General features: G+C 52.6%; 1 protein-coding gene across 1 annotated transcript in view; it reads right to left on the bottom strand.

Moving 5' to 3' along the window:
* The window catches only part of CRISPLD2 (cysteine rich secretory protein LCCL domain containing 2), a 64503-nt gene extending 60296 nt beyond the window's left edge, over nucleotides 1-4207 (bottom strand). The window contains exon 1 of the mRNA XM_006762235.2: nucleotides 4132-4207. The gene's annotated coding sequence lies outside the window, so the exon portion shown is untranslated. The remainder of the gene's footprint in view (nucleotides 1-4131) is intronic.
* Nucleotides 4208-19745: the final 15538 nt, after the last annotated feature.

Consider the following 19745-nt stretch of genomic DNA (forward strand, 5'->3'; position numbering starts at 1 on the left):
TGCAAGTGAGATGGAAGCTCGAGCCCTGGCCAGTATGGCTCAGCTGGTTGAGCAGCGCACTGTGCACTGAAAGGTCGCCCGCTCAAACCCAGAAGGCGGGTTTGGTCCCCGGTCGGAGTGCCTGTGGGAGGCCACTGACTGATGTTTCTCTCTCTCCCTCTCCCTTCCTTTCCCAGTCAGGGCGCACACCCAGAAGGCGGGTTTGGTCCCCGGTCGGAGTGCCTGTGGGAGGCCACTGACTGATGTTTCTCTCTCTCCCTCTCCCTTCCTCTCTCTTGAAAATCAATTTTTAAAAAAAATTAAGGAAAGGGAAGCTCGATTCTTTTTCCAGCTTGGATATTGTCATTCTGCACTCACGATGGGACACCATCCAGACGTTCAGACTGAAAATGTGGGATTTCATAATTTATAATATTTTTTAAATGATGATCCAGAAGTTGCATAATCCTCTCCTTTCCCCCCGAATCTGTGGTTTCTGTCTAAGCTGACAGAGCATTTGAGACAATGGAGAAGATAAATCTCTTTCAGGCTGAATCACGAGAGACGGTCTGTCCTCACAGCCTTGAAAGGGGGGTGTCTGTCTGTGAGTGCCCACAGGGGCACAGCCTGGGGTACAAAGCCAGGTGCTGCTGTGACCCTGGGTGGAATGCTCACACTTCCCCCAAAACACCCGGATGCCAGATCTCCCTGCACCCAGGGCAGAGGGCCTCGGCCAGTTCTGAAATGAAAGGACCCGAGTTGATGCTTCTTTAAGAAGGGAGTCAAGAAAAGAGAACATGGTTCCTCAATAGGTTCACGTGACCCAGCAATTCCACTCCTGGGTGTAGACCCGAAACAGGTGTTTAAAATAAGTGTTTAATCAAAAACATGTACACAACTGTTCATAGCAGCATCATTCACAATAGCCAAAATGTGGAAACATCCCAAACTTCCAACAACGGAAGAATGGAGAAACGAAACGCAGTCTAGCCACACGCAATGGCATATTACTCAACCATAGAAAGGAATGAATCCCTGACACACCACAACATGGATGAACCTGGACAACATCATACTAAGCGAAAGAATCCAGTCACAGAGGGCCACACGTGTATGCAATGTCAAGACTAGTAGATCCATGGAGGCAGAAGGCAGATCATAGCTCCCAGAGGCTGGGGAGGAGAGGAAGGGGAGTGACTGCTAGTGATGACTAGGAGGTCTCCTTTTGGGGACATGAAAATGTTCTGGAATTAGATCGTGGGGATGTTGGCGCAACATTGAGAGTGCACTAAATGTCACTGATCTGTACACTTTAGAACGGTTAATAGGGTAGCTTTTACGTTTATGCCTGTTTTACCACAATAAAACCACTTTTTTTCCATGGGAAAGAGAAAGAACAAAGGGCATGGCTGGCCCTACCAACCACCACCCAGATCTGCCCGGCCCTCCCTGTTCCAGAACAAAGCGTGTTCCATGTGAGGGGCCCCGGACCCCCGTCCCATGAAGGCCTGAGAGTCTATTCAGCCCAAGGAACTGAAGATGAAATGCAGCGATGCCTGTGTTGTACTTTCCTTTCTTGACAAGCCATCAGCCCCTTTGAGTGATGCTGGGTTTGCACATCTGGGACTGATCAAAAACCAGTGAGTTTGCAAAAGAAAAAAGGGAAAAAAAGCCTCGTAGGTTGGGAGCGAGCAGACACAGAGGCACCTCCCATGCATAGTAAATTACACTGGTGACAGAGGAAAGAAACGTTCCAGCTCCCGCAAGGCCAAAGGGGTCAGCGCTGGGGGTCCTGCCTCTGAAAGCCAGTTTTCACATGCAACTGACTGAAGGCAACTGAGTCGAGGCCGGACAGCCCGCAGGGGGGCATTTGAGGGAGGGGTCAAATGCGGGAGCTCCCAGAGGCCTCGAGCTCATCTGCCAGGACTCCATTCCCGCCCCCAGCCAGCCAGCTCTTCTCTCGCATCTAGAAACAGGATTCTGGGAGCCAGCATTGACCTGGGTCCTGGGGCCGGGCTCTCTGCACTGAGCGCAGTTCCTGTTGGCAGAGTGGAGCCCAAGTGCCCATGTCAGCGCGTCCCCTTTCCAGACCCACCCCTAACCCAGGCAGGGACCTCGATCCCAGTGGCAGGAGAAGCCTTTGACGAGCGCAGGCTCTGCTGGGACAGTCCAGTGGCTCACCATGGATGAGCATGTTCTTCCAGAATCTGGGGCAGGACCCAGCCAGGATGGCAGCTCTCCCCTGCTCTGGCTGTGTCATGCTGGGTACATGCCTCAATCACTCCAAGCCCCAAATTTCCTCCTGGTCAAGAGGAGGACGGGCCAGTGCCCACCTCATAAAAATGTCAGTGAGATCATCCATGTAAAACCCTGGGCACGGCTGGCCCATAGTGCTGGGTAAATGTCAGGCTGCTATGATTATAAATGTTATTATTACTGTTCCAACTCCTACATTTTAAGAGACTCTGTAAAAATCAAAATGACCCTCTTCATTCTCCTCCCAGGATGCACTGTCAGGGACTTGAGGCTTGGGATCAACTTGGCTGGCAGCGGTTTTACCTGGAGCCCCTCCCAGACAAAACAACACCTCAGACAAAACAACACCTCGTGTGACGGTCCGGCCCAGCCCAGAGGTGGGGGTTGAGCAGAGAATTATCTTAAAGGAGGCAGGACCCAGGGGTTAAGTGGGGTATGCAGCTAGACAGACCTGGGGGTGACAGCAAGTCACACCTGCTAGAGGACCTTGGCATGCACTTCACCTCTTTGAGCCTTGGTTTTCTCATCTGTGAAATGGGCATCAAGAGGCCTGCTGCCCAGGTGTGTTGCAGGGATGACAATGCAGGTAAAGTGCAGGGCCTCATACCTGTTACACTAGCAGTACAGCCCCCACACCTTCTGCTCCTCCCATGTGAAAATAGTCAGATCAGAGGCAGAAGCAGAAAGGCAGATACACAAAATACAAAGAGCCCTCTCAGTCTATCTGGGGAAGGAAACCTGCCCCTCGTCTTTTTCTGCAGGACCTGTCAGACTTTACACCCTAGATGCCCTGGCACAGCTGGGAAAGGCGGCTCACCCTATTCTGCCAGAATAAGGGGCTCAGATGCTCAAGGTAAAAACTCACAAACCCACTCTGTATTGCAAGGCAAGCTGGGTATTTGCACATCCCCCCCCTCCCCCGCCCCTCCAGTTGCTTCTCTCGACCACAGTAGCTACTCACCTTTTGGCTCAAAGATGCCCAATTCAAGTTAGACTTCAATGAGCAGGCATCAGCTAAGCCCTTTCTGGCCTGTCCACCAGCCTAGCACTTGGCAAGGGAGGCTCTGGGGATGCCCACATGAGGGGCTGGCCCTGGTTCTGTCCATCTAGGGCAGCCCATCTCCCCAGGACTGCAGAACCAAACCCCCAGCTCTCAGCAGAATCCTCCCCACACAAGGAGTTTATGCAGATGCCCACTCCAGCTGAAGGTCCCCAGGAACGCGCTAGGAACCTGCAAGAGCGCTGACATGCCCCAGGCCTGGGGTTATCCCCGGCCATGGGGAGCTTTGGGGGCAGAGAGAGCTGGGTTTCAGCCCTGGCTCTGCCTGGACAACTCACTTCACCTCTCTAATCCCCAGTGTCTTCATCTGAAATATGAGAAGAGGAAGGCTACCTAGAGGTTTGTCGCAATTGAAACAACATAAAGGGGTGTGGTCCTGTAAACTGTGGAGCAAAATGCACACACCGTTAGTATCAGCCCCGCGTCCTCACGTGTACAGACACATTCAACCTTCAACCTCCTGCCACCTCCACACGATCAGCTTCCCATTGACGGACGCCCCGCGTGTACACAGGCGCAACAAATGCTGGCGAACGGCACCGGACGGCAAGGGCACACAGCCTCCCGGAGCACGAGTGGCAGCCAGACTGGCTTTGAGACCCGGCTCCCTCCCTCCCCGGCTGTGGTCTCGGGCCACTGACTTGCCCTCGACTAGCCTCAGTGTCTCCAGCTGTGAAACGGCGAGCCGCTGAGCCCGGGGCTGGGTGCAGGTACACGGTTCAGTGCGTGCACACGGTGAGCCCTAAGAGCGGGCATCTGCCCTGGATACTTCAACTCGGAGAGGAGGGGAGCGGATCAAAGCTTGGAGCGAGGAAAGGACTCGAAGCCACACTTACCGCCCTGGGCTCCAAGCACCGGCTCGTAGGCTTCTCCCGCGTTGTGCAGCGGCGGCAGCGGCGGCGGCGGAGAACACACAGCATTATGGCTGACCATACTCTGGTATGTGCCCAACAGGGACCACCCGCACCCTAAGAGCTGGGTTGGAGAAGAGCACGCGCTCCGTTTCCTCATCGTGACCATAAAAGTATCGGTTCCATTGAGCGCTTACTAGGGGCCCGGCGCGGTGCCAAGCACTTTCCACTAGAGGTTTGCAAATTTACCAAAATGCCTTCTCTGCTGGAAAAAGGGAATAGGGAGGTGACCTCCCGGGATAGTAGGAATAAAATCCGGAAGGGCGTGGGCTCCGTGCACTGTGGCGCAGAATACACACTTGCTATATTTACTCCCATCCTCTGCACATGGGTAGAACTCGACGCATGCCACCCCGACTCAGTGTCAATGTCTCTGCCTCCGCCTCTCTGTCTTCTCTCTGTCTCTGCCTCTCTTTCTCTCCCTTCCCCACTCCCTCCCTCTGTCTCGCTCTCTCTTCTCAAAGTGCAAATGAAGAAACGAAGACTAGGAGATGATGCTGGATGAGAGCAGTAAAACCCCTCACCCGTGTTCTAGGCCGAGCGCCTTTACCTTCATTATCCAAATACATGTTCACAGGAATCCCGTGAGATGGAGATTGTCCCATTTCACAGATTTAGCAACTGAGGCCTGGAGAAGAAAGTCCCATAGCTAGGGGGCAGCAGCACAGGTTCAAACTCTGCTCTTACTACTGTAACAAAACCATTTGGAGCCAAGAAGGAATAGCCTTTGAAGCATGTAAGCCCAAGGAGAATAAACAAGGCTGGGGAAGCTGAAGGGCTGGCTCCCTCTCTGTGCTCCCCACTCAGTCACATAGTGTGGCCCTACTGTGTGCCAGCACACAGGAGGAGCCTGTCCCCCTGCTGCAGGAAGACATCGGAATCAGCTCATTCATCACTCATACCTTTGCCACTCCCATTGAATCACTCGCACCAGCCCCTATGCTATGCAGTGGTGAGCAGGCTCAGATAAGACCCCTCTGGGATCTCAGGGCCTGGGGCGCCCAGATGGGGCAGAGCTTACAGGGGAATACAGATGGGGAACAACTAGGGCAGGGATGAGGGACGGAGATGCCTCGGTGACTGGTGGGGCATGTGTGAAATGGATTCAGAAAGCTGGAAACTCTTGCCTAAGATTTTGGTGCAGCTCAAATGCAGATAAAGAACAATGTAGGCATCCTCTGTTGCCTTTTTTCATTTCTTTTACTTTTCTTCTCTCCGTTTTTGAAACACCATTCTCAGCTTGACACTCAATCATTCAATACTTATTAATCACCTATGTACTGGGCTCTGTTCCAAGCATCGATGTATTCAGGGGTGAACCAACTTGTTTGAGAACCACAGCCCTCACTTTGACAAAGGGCAAACCTGGACTATTAACAGATGCCTCTCAGGTACCCAGCCCCATATGCAGCATCCTGTCCCCCCACAACAATCCTCTGAGGCTGTAATCATCAGGAAACTGGGCACAGAGGGTGTAAGTAACTTTCCCCAGGCCACACAGCTCCCAAGTGGAGGAACCGGGATTTGAACTCACACTCCTGCCCACTGAACTGCCACCACCTTGTGTACCATTAAGCTTCGGGTACAGCCCGGCCCATGTGGCCCAGTGGTTGAGCATCAATCAGGAGGTCATTGTTCAATTCCCAGTTGGGGCATATGCCTGGGATTCGGGCTCAATCCCCAGTAGGGGGCATGTAGGAGGCAGCTGATCAATGATTCTCTCTCATCATTGATATTTCTATCTCTCCCTCTCCTTTCCTCTCTGAAATTAATAAAAATCTATTTTTCAAAAATTAAAGAAATTCTTTATAAAACAAGCAAACACATGTCTTGGGGACAGGGGACTGCAATAAACTGGGTGTCCGGCGCAGCAGAGGGGAAGGGAAGCTTCACAGGATCTAATTTCTCAGGGGCACCCCATTGGCGGGGTGGGGGGAGGGGGAGAGGGGTTAATACTGAAATATTCACACTCTAACTCGGACCTCCACCTCCTTAATGATGCTTTTTATGGCAACTCTGCAGGCTCCTTGCTGACCCAGGAGAGCTCTGCAGACACTCTTCCCACTGGCAGAGCTGCCACCTGAGGGCACTACACAATGTCGTTCCCCAGCCAGGCTCCCAACGCCCCTCTGGCCTGGCAGCCACTGCTCCCGCACCCTGCACACAACAGACCCTTCCAGACCCCCACCCTCTTCTCTCCCTCAGTTTCTTCTTGCCTCTCCCTCTGTGGTCTTCTCCTCATCTGCCTCGCTGCTTCTGTCTACCCCACTGAGCCTCCCTGGCCTGGCATCTGGCTATGCCCACCCCTGCCTGCTGACTTCAGCATGCACAAACATGTGCCAGGCACTGTCCTGGGAACCTCTCACCACCCAGGGAGGGAAGAGGCTATTGTTGGCCTTGTTTTATACATGGGGAAACTGAGGCTCAGGCAGGTGAAGGTACTCTGGCTACTGAGAGATGGGGTTGGGACTCCACCGCAGGCAGTCCAAGCCCAGTGCCCATGACCTTGAACTCTAGACCAGGTGGACTGAAGAGATTAGGGAGTTTGGGTTTGCTATAGTGTGAACCCATTGGGCATTTCTGAGATATTTCGTATCTCTCTTTAATAGCCCAGTTGGGCTAGCAGTTCTCAAATGGGATGTTATGGTTATTACTGCTGTGCAACAAATTATTCCTAAACATAGTGGCTTCAAACAACCACTCTACTTTGCTGATCATTTTGTAGGTCAGGAATTTGGGACAGGCCCAGTTGGATGGTTCTTCCTTGGGGGTCTCTCACGAGGTTGGAGTCAGATGTTGGCTGTGGCTGCAGACATCTGAAGGCCGGACTGAGCTGGGCATCCGAGCTGGTTCATCCATGTTGTGGGGTGCGTGACCTTTTATGACCTGTCATTGGAAATCATAGAGTGTCACTCTGCCATACCCTTGGTCAAAGCACAGAGTCTGCCTCGGGTCAAAGGCGAGAGGACATAAAGCACACCTCTCAACAGGTAGAGATCAAAGAATTTGTAGACAAGATACATAACAGCACACAGCTCAGTGCCTGGCACGGAGCACTCAATAAAGGACAATTCACCCTTCATAGGGGGCCAATTTAGTCCAGCGGAAGGAGCACTGTGTTTGCGTCTAACAGATGAGTTTGAATCCTAACTCCACCAGCCACCAGCTGTTCAAGTGACCTGACCTCTGAGCGACAATTGCCTTCTAGGCGGGATCACCCTTGGGGAAGACTGAGTCGTAGCTTGCTGGTTGCTGCCATTGTCTGGAACCAGTCGGGCTGGGTTCCGATCCTGGCTTCTCCACTTCCAAGCTGTTGGCCTTGTGTTCGGCTCCCCATTTGTAAAAGGGCAATGGCCTCTTTCTCCCCTAGGGCTGCTATTAAAATATTAAATGATTTATATACAGAAAATAATTAGAAAAATTAGAATAATACCTGCACATAGCAAGTGTTAATATCGTTGTTAATAGAGCCAGCAGAATAAAGAGACAGAAAAGTTTAATTTAATCAACTTTTCCACCACTGTGTAATCTTAGCTTTCCAAAAATTCACAGTTGACTTGGAATAAGAGGGTGTGTCATGGGCAACATCGGCTCCTGGGAGGTCCTGGATGGGAAGGGACCAAGATGCACCCAAGGATCTTCATGGGAAGGGACTGGCCACTGACATCCTTGGAAATCCCAGCAAAGGGATCTCCCTCTTTGCTTCCCAGGCAGGAATGAAGTCATGGAGAGTTTGAGATGAAGGAAAAGGTCGTTCTGAAAACCATAACGAAGCCCAACCTGAATAAAGGAACATGTGGGCCTGGTCATGACCTCCTAGAGAGGTTCCACCCCTCTGCCAACGGCTCTCTCAAAACCAAGGTGGGCTGACACAGGACCACACACGTCGCGAGTGCAGAATGGCGGGGCGGGGGGGGGGGGCGCACAGGTGCTCTGAAGGTTTAATCATTTGAAGCAAAGATCAAGGTCTTTCTTTCCTATGTCACTGTGGGTGTCACAGGGCTGGTGTCGCTTTCATACCCTTGATCAGATCACAGAGTCTGCCTGGGGGCAGCGGGGAAGATGGCACCAACATCTTCCTCGCCACTTGTTTTCCCTGGAGGCTCTTGAGCTGGACATCGAGAGCCGTGGCCGGGAAGCCAGCTTCTTGTTTGTTCCTGACCCGCCCATTCAGCAGCTGCAGCCTCGATTCGGCTTCAAAGACTGTGAAGACACGAGCCAAGGAGACATGGGGCGTCGTTCTGTGATGAGCATGGCTTAGAGAGAGGAGCCACAAGGAAAAGAAAGATGGTGGCACCTCTGCACGGACCGACGCCCATCGCGTGGTCCTCCGGGGTTTCAGGGGGAAGGGTTTGCCTGACGTGTTGGAAGGTACTGATGGGCTAAAGTTGTGACAGAAACACGCTCGGGTTAGTGCAAGCAGAGGAGGGAGCCTCTGGGTAGGATGCTGGGTTGTTGTGGAATCCAAGGGTAATCAAGACCCTCAAAGAACTGAAATCACAAGAATAAAATTAAACAAAACAGAAAAGAACTCGCGTTAGTCCTAGAAGGGAGCCGGGCATCCTGGCAGGACCATGTATGTCCCCCTCAGTACAGGGGTCCCTTCCTTCTCCCTCTGCAGCCAGGCCTCACCTATTCCCTGTGGACATGACCCTCCCACCAGCACGGGGCTCACGGGGGCCAGTGCAGGCTGCGCCCAGCCATATCCCGGTTCTAACTTCCCAACAAGTGATGCTAACTGGCCCCGTGAGGAGAGATGTCTACCCCTGGTCAGTCAAATGAGACCAAGGGGACACAGCCAGGCGACATGAACGTGATGGTGAGGCGCTGCACATTGCAGACACACCCAAAGGCCAGATGGATGGGGATGATCCACCGCAAAGAATCTGTAGGAACAGCCGGCAAAAGGCTCAGGAGTCAGGGGGACAGTAGCTTAAGGTAAAGCTGAAGCAGGCTTCATCGTGTCCCATGCATGTCCCTAGGAGACCCACCCATTCCCATGCACAAACCTGACTTCCACACCTACATCTCTGGAGGCTGCCCCTGAGCTGTCAGAACCTACCTAGCCCACAAGCTTGGTGTCCCCAAAGTGCCAGGGCATCAGCTAACAACGGCTAACAGGAGTGAGGATCTAAATACCCCAGGTCCCATCTCTCAGCTGAGAAGCTTCAGAAAAATCTCCAGTCTGCCACATGGTAGCTGCCTTAATGATGCTCAGTTTATCAGCTTCCTTTCTCCCTGTCTCACTAACCCACCTCTTTCCTCTATTCCTTGCACCTCTCAGATACACCACCTGCCCTCAAAACCTCAGGACAGCGTCTGCTTCTGGAAACCAAAACTGAGACAAGGACCCTGAAGTTCGGGGATCGGGTCCCAGGCGTCACTCTATCCTCCTGGGACACCTGTGCATTCATTCATTCATCTACCCATTGAAGATGTATTGAGCATATACTTCATGCCATGGCACATGTGGACAAGTATAGGAGAAAAATAGGAAAGCACTGACAAGGTCTAAACAGCCATATAAAGAGAGGCAGGCTTTTTACAAGAAGAGTTTGGTAAGCTCAGGCTTAGCTGTGGAATTATTTAACTATATAAAAAAATATGACTCATGTAGGAAAAGTGGACACCAAATCCCAGAATATGATGGGCACCCTCTTAAAGTTTGAGAGAGGTGGTTTGGGACAAGTTAAAGAAACTCTTCATCCAACAGTGAATAGCAAATGTGCCCAACTCGAGTTATCCCACAAGAAATAATACAAGCAGAAAATGCCAATAGGTTTTTAAAAATAAATGAATGCTGGAGTTCACTTTTGATTCTACTTGATGACATTTACTGAGGCCGTTCTTTGGACCAGGCTTTCTGGAAAAAAAAAAAAAAAAGAGAGATGAAGAAGGCAGACATGAGACAAGCCTTTTAATGGCGGGGCCCTGAGTGAACGATCAATGCGGCCCTCTGTGCTGAGTGCAATAACAGAGGCATCAGATGGTTCCAAGGAGCCCAGGAGAGGGGCGGTGTCAGCACCGAGGGGTGCACTGCGGCGTCACAGACGCGAGCAGGGCCAGTGCATTAACCGGGACTCCTCTGTTGCTTGTTACAGAAACTTAACTAGGACAGACTGCAGAAGAAAGAGGCAATTTGTCGGCTTCCATAAGTGGGAAGTCAGGAGAGGAACTCCGGCACACCTGGGTCCAGGACCTCAAAGAGATGGCCACACCTTCTTCTGGCCCCTCCCCTGACTTCCTGGCTCCTCTCTGGGTTCTGCCTGGCTCCCTCCTGTTACTCCTCCAACAGAGGAGGTTCCCACTGATAGCCACAATTCAACCCTGCCCAGCTCAGTGACTCAGCAGGCCGGCACCTCCCACCTGGCTACATATCCTATATAATAAAAGCCTAACCTGCAAATCAACCAAATGGTGGAGCGACTGGCAGAATGACCAGTCGCTATGATGCACACTGACTATCAGGGGGCAGACGCTCAATGCAGGAGCTGCCCCCAGCCCACAGGCCTCATGCCAGCCAAGACGGGTGCGAATCCCCTGATTGCCCCACTGGTCACCCCACAGAGGGAGGCAACTGGCGGCGGCGGTAGGGGGCAGGGCCAGCGAGTGGGTGGCACCAAGCTGGCTAAGGTGGGTGCCAGCAGGGGCCCCCTGATTGCCCTGCTGGTCACCCCATAGATTGGCCCTGATCTCCAGCCAGGCCTAGGGACCCTACCCATGCATGAATTTCATGCACTGGGCCTCTAGTTGAGAAATAAAATCCCAGAGAAAGACCTGATTGGCCTGGCCCAGGCCACATGCCCACTCTGGCAGATGCCTTCATGCCCGTCCCGGTCCTCTAACCATGATGGCTGGGTACACCGCAGCCTGCCTCCCAGCTGCCAGCATATGTGTTCCTTGGCCTCAGAGCTTATTCTGAGCACAGGACTTCGGGGCAGGCCAAAAGCAACATGGAATTACACCCCGCAGAGCTGCACCCACAGATAACTTAACAAGAACAGCAGTACAGATACGCCAACCTCCTCACCTCTCAGACGAGACAACACTGGCTCCCAGAGCCCCAGGGGATTACGCTGCAGGGACCACAGTGATAGCTGGTCAACAGCCATACATTATTAAGTCCTTCCTGTCCCTGTCTCACTTACCCTCCTCCTGGTATTTCAGGGGTCATCTCCTCCAAGAAACTACTTGCACTCACATCCTGTCTCAGAGTCTGTTTGAGGGGACCCAAAGCAAGCCCCCCAGCCATGCCAGCTGCCTGTGGCGGGGAAGGGACCTCAGCGTGGGCTAACCTGGCACACCACCAGCCAGGGCACCGAGAGTCTGTGACAGGAGTGGGTGGAAAGGGGGCCAGGCAGAGAGACAGCCAAGACAGTTGGTCTAGATGGGCGATCAGGAGACATGTCGGGGCTCTCTGGGCGGAGGGCAGCGAATGCAAAGACCGGAAGCGGGGACCTCGGTGTGTGCAGGCAGGGGCCGTCATGGGGAGGTGAGAGCCTTAAGCAATGCAGACTTCAACCTGGAGGGAGAGAGTTGGGAGCCCCCAAAAGGCAAGCCTCCCGAATTGTGGGCATCCATGGGGGGTGCGGGGGATAGCCTGAGTGGGGAGCTGGAATGTTTTGGGGAGAGCTCCTGGCACCAAAGAGGAAGGTCAGCCACAGCCCCCAGAATAGCTCCCTTCCTCTCAGCACCGGTGAGCCCTGAGCACACAGGCGGGAACAGGAACCCCAAGTTCACCATCTATTGAGCAACAGGAATCCTGCATTACAGCCTCATGCCAATGCTGGGAGGTGGGACCTACTGCATCCCCATCACACCAGGAAGTCAGGCTCACACACGTTACCCAGGATCGCTCCGTGTGAGCCCCAGGGGCTCCAAACCCTGCGATTGGGACAATATTGTGATTTGTTTATTAAATGTTAATAGGTCCGCTGCAAGTCTGTCCCGCTCTCTCTCTCTGAACCTATCCGAGTCCTGAATTCCAACTGAGAGCTTTCCTCTCGTGAGGAATACCTGCAGAGGCGAAGGGGTGGCCAGGAGAGCATCCTGTTGAATTCTTCGGTTAGCAAGTACTGGAACATTCAGGGAGCCTGTTGTCACAGGACTTAGGATGGAAATGTTTTTATGGCTTTGAAGTATAAACACTTATCCTGGAATGCTGGCAAACCCTTCCTCCTCAGCCAAGGGAAAGTTTACAAAAAGCGATGCCAATCATCAACACCTGGTGTGACACAGTTGTGCCCGCCCTGGGACAATAGTGCCCGCTTCCCAAGTCTCCATCTCAGTGCTGGGTCCCTTTTACCACGAAATTCCCCAGCAGTGGCACCGATTGCTCAATGATCTCCTTTCTTAAAACAGAAAGATTCTTGTATTCTAATAGTTGTCACTCAGCTACAAGACTATACTTCCCAGCCTGCCTTGTAGCTTCTCCTGTCCATTGAGGTACATTTCAGCTTAAGAGTTGTGTCTGGCTTCAAGGAAGTCTCCCTATAGGATGGGGGACATTCACCTTTCATTGTTCTCCTTCTTCCTTCCGACCTGGAATATGGGTCTGATGGCTGGAGAGCAGCAGCCATCTTGACCATGAGGTACCTTGGAAGCAGAAACCATAAATGTTGACCCCTCAGTCCATGACAGTGTAGGTCTCTACAGCAGTCCTACTACCTAGATCAGACTTCTAACGCATAAAAGAGAAATGAAATTCTACTCCTGTTTAGGTGGGAAGGAGGAGTAGGGTCTTTGTTCTTCATAGTAGCTAATCCTGACAACATCTTCAGTTTAAAAGTGAAAAGAGATCTGATGTTAGATTTTAAATGTTTTGTTATTGCCCAGCCGGCATGGCTCAATGGTTGAGTGTTGACCTATGAACCAGGAGGTCACAGTTCAATTGCCAGTCATAGCACATGCCCAGGTTGTGGGCTCCATCCCCAGTGTGGGGCATGCGGGAGGCAGCCAATCAATGACTCTCTCTCATCACTGATATTTCTCTCTCTTCTTCTTCATTCCTCTCTGAAATCCATAAAAATATTTAAAAATAAAAAATTTTTAATTAAAATAAATAATAAAATGTTTTGTTATTGTTTCTTAGTTTTTTTTCTCCTTTGAATCATCCATCTGGCACCTCTTCCTTTCGGGAGAAAGTGATAAAATGGAAGTGTGATTATATCTTTAAAAACTTGGGAGACTCTGCCCTGGCCAGTGTGGCTCAGTTGGTTGAGCATCGTCTCATGCACCAAAGCTCACCAGTTTGATTTCTGGTCAGGGTACATGCCTGGGCTGCAGGCTTGATCCCAGTAGGGGGCGTGCAAGAGGCAGCTGATAGATGTTTCTCTCTCCCTCTCCCTTTCTCTCCTCTCTGAAAAAATCAATTTTAAAAAATGGGGAGATTCCATTTACATTTCACAAGAAACTCCTTGCTCACACTGGGGATTCCTCAGAAAATTCAGCTCTTTTGGCAAACGCTGCCACGGTGATTGCTTTCTCCCTGGGTGACAATCGGCTTTTCCCAGGGAGGCCAGGCCCTGGGTTTCACGCCCAGGGTGTGGTGTTTCCAGGAGATTCTAAACCTTTCTGTCAGCCTCGGGGAGGAGAGGACTGGCAGGATGGAAACTGGTCTTCCCAGAGAGGGTGTCACAGCACCCCACCCCTCCTGCTGGAGAGGGGCCCTCACACAGCTCCTCATTGGCCTTGAGCTCCCAGATCCCCTGTTGGGCCTTGAATCCAAGCCCCATCACTACTTGGCCTGAGGCCTTGGACAAGTGCCTTGACTCTCTGCCCCTCGGTCTCTTCCTCTGTAAAATGGGAATAATAACAGGCACACTTTTCGTGCTATTGTAGTAGACGAGTTCACTGTTGAGAATTCTTAGTATCATCCCTACCATCTTTGTTCTCCAACTTCTCACCCCTCCTGTTTCTATCAATCCTGTCCCTGACAAGCATTACACCCAGGAACACTCTCCCTAGTCACCCCCACCCCAGAAAGCAATCCAACAGGTACAGCTTGTGCTCACAGTTTGAAAAGCAGGGTAAATGCGAGCATTAGTGTCCTGGGGCTGCCGGAACCAATGACCACAAACTGGGGGGCGAACACAACGGAAATGTGTTCTCTCCAGGACCCTCTGGAGCCTGTAGGAGGGGATCCTCGCTGCCTCTTTCAGCTTCTGATCTGCTCCTGTAAGTTACGTTTTGTTACGTTACGTTACGTTACGCTACGTGACGTGGCATAACTTACATAACTGTATCCTCTAGTGACAGGGACACAGTCATATTGGATCAGTACGACCTCATCTTAACTTATTCCACCCACAGTCCCTATTTCCAAGTAAGGACACACTCAGAGGTTCCAGGTGGACGTGAATTTTGGGAAGATACTATTCTCTTGGCTTTGAACTGCATGGCCAAGAATATGGTGGAAGTGAGTCTGGGCTAGTCCCTAAGAAACTGGCAGCTTCCACTTCTTCCTCTTGGGACACTTGCTCTTGGAAGCCCACCACCATGCTGTGAGGAAGCCCAAGCTGCCATGTGGAGAGAGCCAGCAGCCAGCACTAACTTGCCGTGATGAGAGTGCACCATCCGGAATGGGTCCTCCAGACCCCCTGCTACGTGAGTGGGAGAAATCATTGCTGTTTTGCTAAGCCACTAAATTTGGCGGGGGGTGGTTCTTGTGTAGCAACAGGTAACAGGAATAGGAGCGATCGATCGGGTCCTTCTTTTTACATCAGTGCTGGGCACACAGCAGGCACTCACCAAGTGTTTGCTGACTGCCACAGAATCACTTCTGACTCCCAAGAAACTGCTCAACAACGGCAACAACAAAAGTCCTGAATACCCAAAGATCTGTTAAACAGAACATGCCAGGACTCTGTCTTCCCTGTTGAGTAACCAAGATAAACTGAGATGTTTGTTTTCAAACAATAGGGTGGCCTCAGTGTTCCTGCGAAATAGGCAATATTGGTGCCTGAGGGCAGACAGACCTTTCAGAGCCATCGGCAGGCTCTGGCTGGGTGAGTAAGTGAATTCGTGAGACCTGCCCATGTGCAGGTCCTAGTGGGTGCTTTGACCTGGGGACAACTGCGAGAATGATCTCATCTGGTGTGCACATCCTCCTGATCGTTGTCTTCACTGCATGACTGCGGTCTGTTGCTCACTGGGTCCTGCTTTCAACTCGAGCCAAAGCTAAACATGTCTCTTCAAAGGAGAACTGACAACGTGATAGATCATGACACTGATGGCCCCCTGCGACTCCTGCCTCTGTGTCCCGGCCCTTTCGCAAGTGACTTTGCCCTCGTCTTGTCAAGCGGTAGAGACTATTTCTTCACCCCCTCGTGCCTGGGTTGGCATGTGAGTTGCTTTGGCCAATAGATTGTGGCGGAAGTGATGGGGTATCTGTTCCCAGCTTGGGACTCAAGAGGTCGGCAGTCTCTGCTCTCCCTCTCAGACCCCAAGAGGGGATGCCAGAGAGAAGCTGAGTCTAGCCCAGTGGAGGAGGAGAGGACCCATGGAGGCAAACCATGACGTCTGAGCGGACAGCCACACCAACGGCGGCATGAGCGGGCAGTCCGGGACCCTCGGTCCCAGTGAAGCTGTCAGCCACCCGCATGAGGCTCATGGGTGAGCCCTGGTGAGACCACGGAGGGCCAGCCGGACTGCCGCCCCAGAGACCGTGAGAATAAGACTGTCACTGAAGCCCCTACAATTGGGATGTTTGTTGCACAGCAAAGGCTAATGAACAGATCTCGTCATGTAACGATAAACCTTGTCAGGGAGAGAAAGCCATACATTTCCCTCCAAACAGCTAACTGTCCAGTGGAAAAGCCTGAGAACACTCTGTACTCCTGTCATGGACTGAATGGTGTCCCCCAGATTCCTGTGTTGAGGTTTTAACCCCCAGCACCTCAGAATATGACCATGTTTGGGGATAGGTCTTTAAAAAAGGTGATTAAGGCCCATCGGGTCATGAGGTTGCATTCTAATCCAATCCAGTGATGGCGAACCTTTTGAGCTCGGCGTGCCAGCATTTTGAAAAACCCTAACTTAACTCTGGTGCCGTGTCACATATAGAAATTTTTTGATATTTGCAACCATAGTAAAACAAAGACTTATATTTTTGATATTTATTTTATATATTTAAATGCCATTTAACAAAGAAAAATCAACCAAAAAAATGAGTTCGCGTGTCGCCTCTGACCCGCGTGTCATAAGTTCGCCATCACTGCCATAGACTTACAGATTAGGACACAGACATGCACGGAGGGGAGACCCTGTGAGAACAGAGGGACAAGATGGATGTCCACAGGCCGAGGGGAGAGGCCCCAGAGGCCCAGCCCTGCGGACATTTGATCTTGGACTTGTAATCTGTAGAACAGTAAGAAAAACCTCCTGATTGAGCCCGGCAGCCTGTGAACTTTATGGCAGCTTCCTAGCGGCTCTGCCCGAGGCTGCCTCCACCTTCTCACACCTGTGAGTGGAGCTCTGCACTGACCTTAGCTCAAGCCCTACTCTGTTACCTCCCGAGGAACCGTTTTCTTCCCGCAAGGGCCAAGGTGGGCCTCCAGCCCCGAGCCCACCTGAGCTCCTGGCGCTCACTCAGCATCTTCAAAGACCTTACAATATGCCGAGCCCATGGAGTCTTCCAGCCAATCCTCATACTTTCTGCGGGGGTATGTGTTATTGTCCCCCTCTCTCTGGTGGGGAAACTGAGGCCCAGAGAGGCTGCCCAACCTCCCCACGGGCACACAGCTAGGCCCCCTCCCACACTGCAGCCTCCTGCAGCTCAGGTCCCCCCAGCTGATGAGTCCCTGGAACTTGGCATGGGCGTGAGTTTCCTAGGGCTGCGGTAAGAAAGGACCACAGACGGGGAGGCTTCGCCCAGCAGAAAGGTGTGCTCTCACAGCCTGGAGGCCAGAAGTCCAAGATCAGGGGTCAACAGGGCCTTGCTCCCCCCGCCCCACCCCGAAGGCCCTAGAGAAGAACTGGCCCTGTGCTGGTTTCTCAGTTTCCGGTGGTTGCGGCATCGATGGCATTGGGTCATGTCACTTGAATCTCTGCCTATCTTTACTTGACTAGCTTCCTGTGTGTGTGTGAGCAAATTTCCCTCTTCTTACAGAGATACCGGTGGCTAGATTAGGACCCACCCCAATCCAGTATGACATCAACTGGATTACATCTACCAAGACCCTATTTCCAAATAAGGTCACATCCCGAGGGTCCAGGCGGACATGGATTTGGGGGTGGGAAGGGCACTCCTCCGCCCTCTATATACTGTAAAAGGGACTTTGCTAGTGTGATTGGGGTACGGATCCTGAAATGAGACTACCCTGAACTATCCCGTGGGTCCATGTGATCACAGGGGTTCTTCTAAGAGGGAGGCAGGGAAGCCGAGCCAGGGAGCGGTGATGACGGAGCGGAGGCTGGAGTGATGCACGTTGAAGGTGCAGGAAGGGCGATGCGCCAACCAATGGAGGCGGCCTCCAGAAGCTGACAAACGCCAAGAATATATTCTCTCCTGGAGCCTATAAGGTGTGGTCACTTGTTACAGCAGCCACCGGACACGAACACGGTTGCATGATCAGTGCAACGGTTGCAGAAGGGCGGGGGTTGGGGGGCTGCAGGGCTGGGCTGCAGGCTCCTGCGCCGCCCTCCAAGGGGAAACCGCTGTGAATCAGCCAGAGCGCACGGACGCTTCCAGGCAGCGCTGCGCACAGACCACACAGCATAGGCAGGGCCCTGACTCATCTGGCTCCACGAGGCGTTCCTTACAGCCTTTTTACCAGAAGCCCCAGTTCATCCTGATTAATTTTCGAGCAATCAAGCAACACATTCCAGATGCACAAACTGGACAGTAGCCAGTCTCAGACTCTGCGTGGTCTGGGGGTCCACACGTGGCCCTCGGTGGGTACTTCAGCCTGAGTGGCCGCACGGAGTCACCAATGCTCTCAGAGCCGCCGTGTCCTGGTGGGCAGCGCTGTCCTGCCGCCACCGGGGCAGCCCAGGGACGCTGCAGGAGCTCTGACAGGCTGCACTTGAAAGTGGCCGAGGCCCACGCATCCTGTCTCCCCACAAGCTGTCCTCCTGCGGGCGTTTCTCATTTCCCCGGACAGCAGTTACCTTTACACCCACGGCTACTCAGGGATGTGTATCTGTTTTCTGTAACAGGGCGGTTGGGAGGTGTGTGGGGAGCGGCACGTCATCTAAACTTGACAAGAAGCAGTGTCCAGTTTCTCACTTGACATCATATCTGCTCATGTGATAAGCTTCAGGTCACTAGTCCACGGATGTGCCGTCTGGAGCCTCTCACAGCTGTGTCCCCTCCACTCTCCCCCTCTTCAGATGCTACATGGTGGGAAGGAAAGTGTAGGGTCTCTGTGGTTTTGCTGGGAGCGGGGAGCGCACCCCACCCCCAGATCCCTTTACAAGACACAGGAGCCTAACTTGGTTTCCTGGGGCTGCCGTAACAAATGACCACAAACCGGGGTCTTAGGACAACAGGACTGATCTTCTCCCAGTTGTAGAGACCTGAAGTCCAAAGTCAAGGTGTCAGCAGGGCCACACTCCCTCCAAAGGGTCTCGGGGGGATCCTCCTGCCCCTTCTAGGTCCTGGTGGCCTCCGTCCTCAATGGCCTTCTCCTCTTCCTACAAGGACACTTTTCGTTGCACTTAGAACTCACCCAGGGAAACCAAGAGCATCCGTCCTGAGATCTGCTACCGAGTCACATGTGCCGAATGTCACAGCCACAGGTTCTGGGGTCAGGACTTGGAAAGATCATTGTAGTGGCCCCCATCCACCCCCATATCGAGCTCGGGCTCACTCCGGTCACTCTCTCCGATCCAGGCCACACCAGCGCCTGGGCTTCCGTGCCATCCACCTTGGAGCTGGGCCACCATGCATGGGGGTCCCCTCCACATCACACTGGGGGGTGGCTCTCAGCCCTTCTGCCTTCAGCCTTCTGCTCCCTCCCTCAACTCCAGGATTCAGATGCAGGGGGCAGCTCAGGACGTGTTGCACCCTCCGCTCTCCCCACCCCCACCCCGACACCGACACCCGTCCCCGCCACACACACACACCTCTTTAATCTCCATCTCCCGCCTCACCTGTCTGGAGCTGGGGTGGAACAATTTCCCACCTTCTTGTGCTGCGAGGGGGCCCCATTCATGAAGCGCGGACTTTTATGTCCCCTCTGGCTGATAATCAGCCTGAAGGTCAAGTACCACAGGCCTGACTTTTGATGTGTAAGTAAGAGCTAAAGGAGTCTAGAGAGCCCTTTTGAGTCTGGACTGTCATCTCAATAAGAACTCTGAAAGCTAAACTCCAACTCCTTTTTTGCTTAGCTCTTGCCAAGCATCCCTAGTCACGTACCCCGAAGTGCAAGAGGAAAGCACACACATGTGTTGTAAAACCTCAGCCCTCTTCCACTGACTAACTGCCCACACCGACCCAGCCTCGCCCGCAGGAGGCTTCAGAGGGGCTCATATTTATTTACTTGTTTATTTATTTATTTTTAATTCTCACCCGAGGATATTTTTGCCACCAACCTCTA

Source organism: Myotis davidii, unplaced genomic scaffold (genome assembly GCF_000327345.1).
Source record: "Myotis davidii unplaced genomic scaffold, ASM32734v1 scaffold77, whole genome shotgun sequence".
NCBI lineage: Eukaryota > Metazoa > Chordata > Mammalia > Chiroptera > Vespertilionidae > Myotis > Myotis davidii.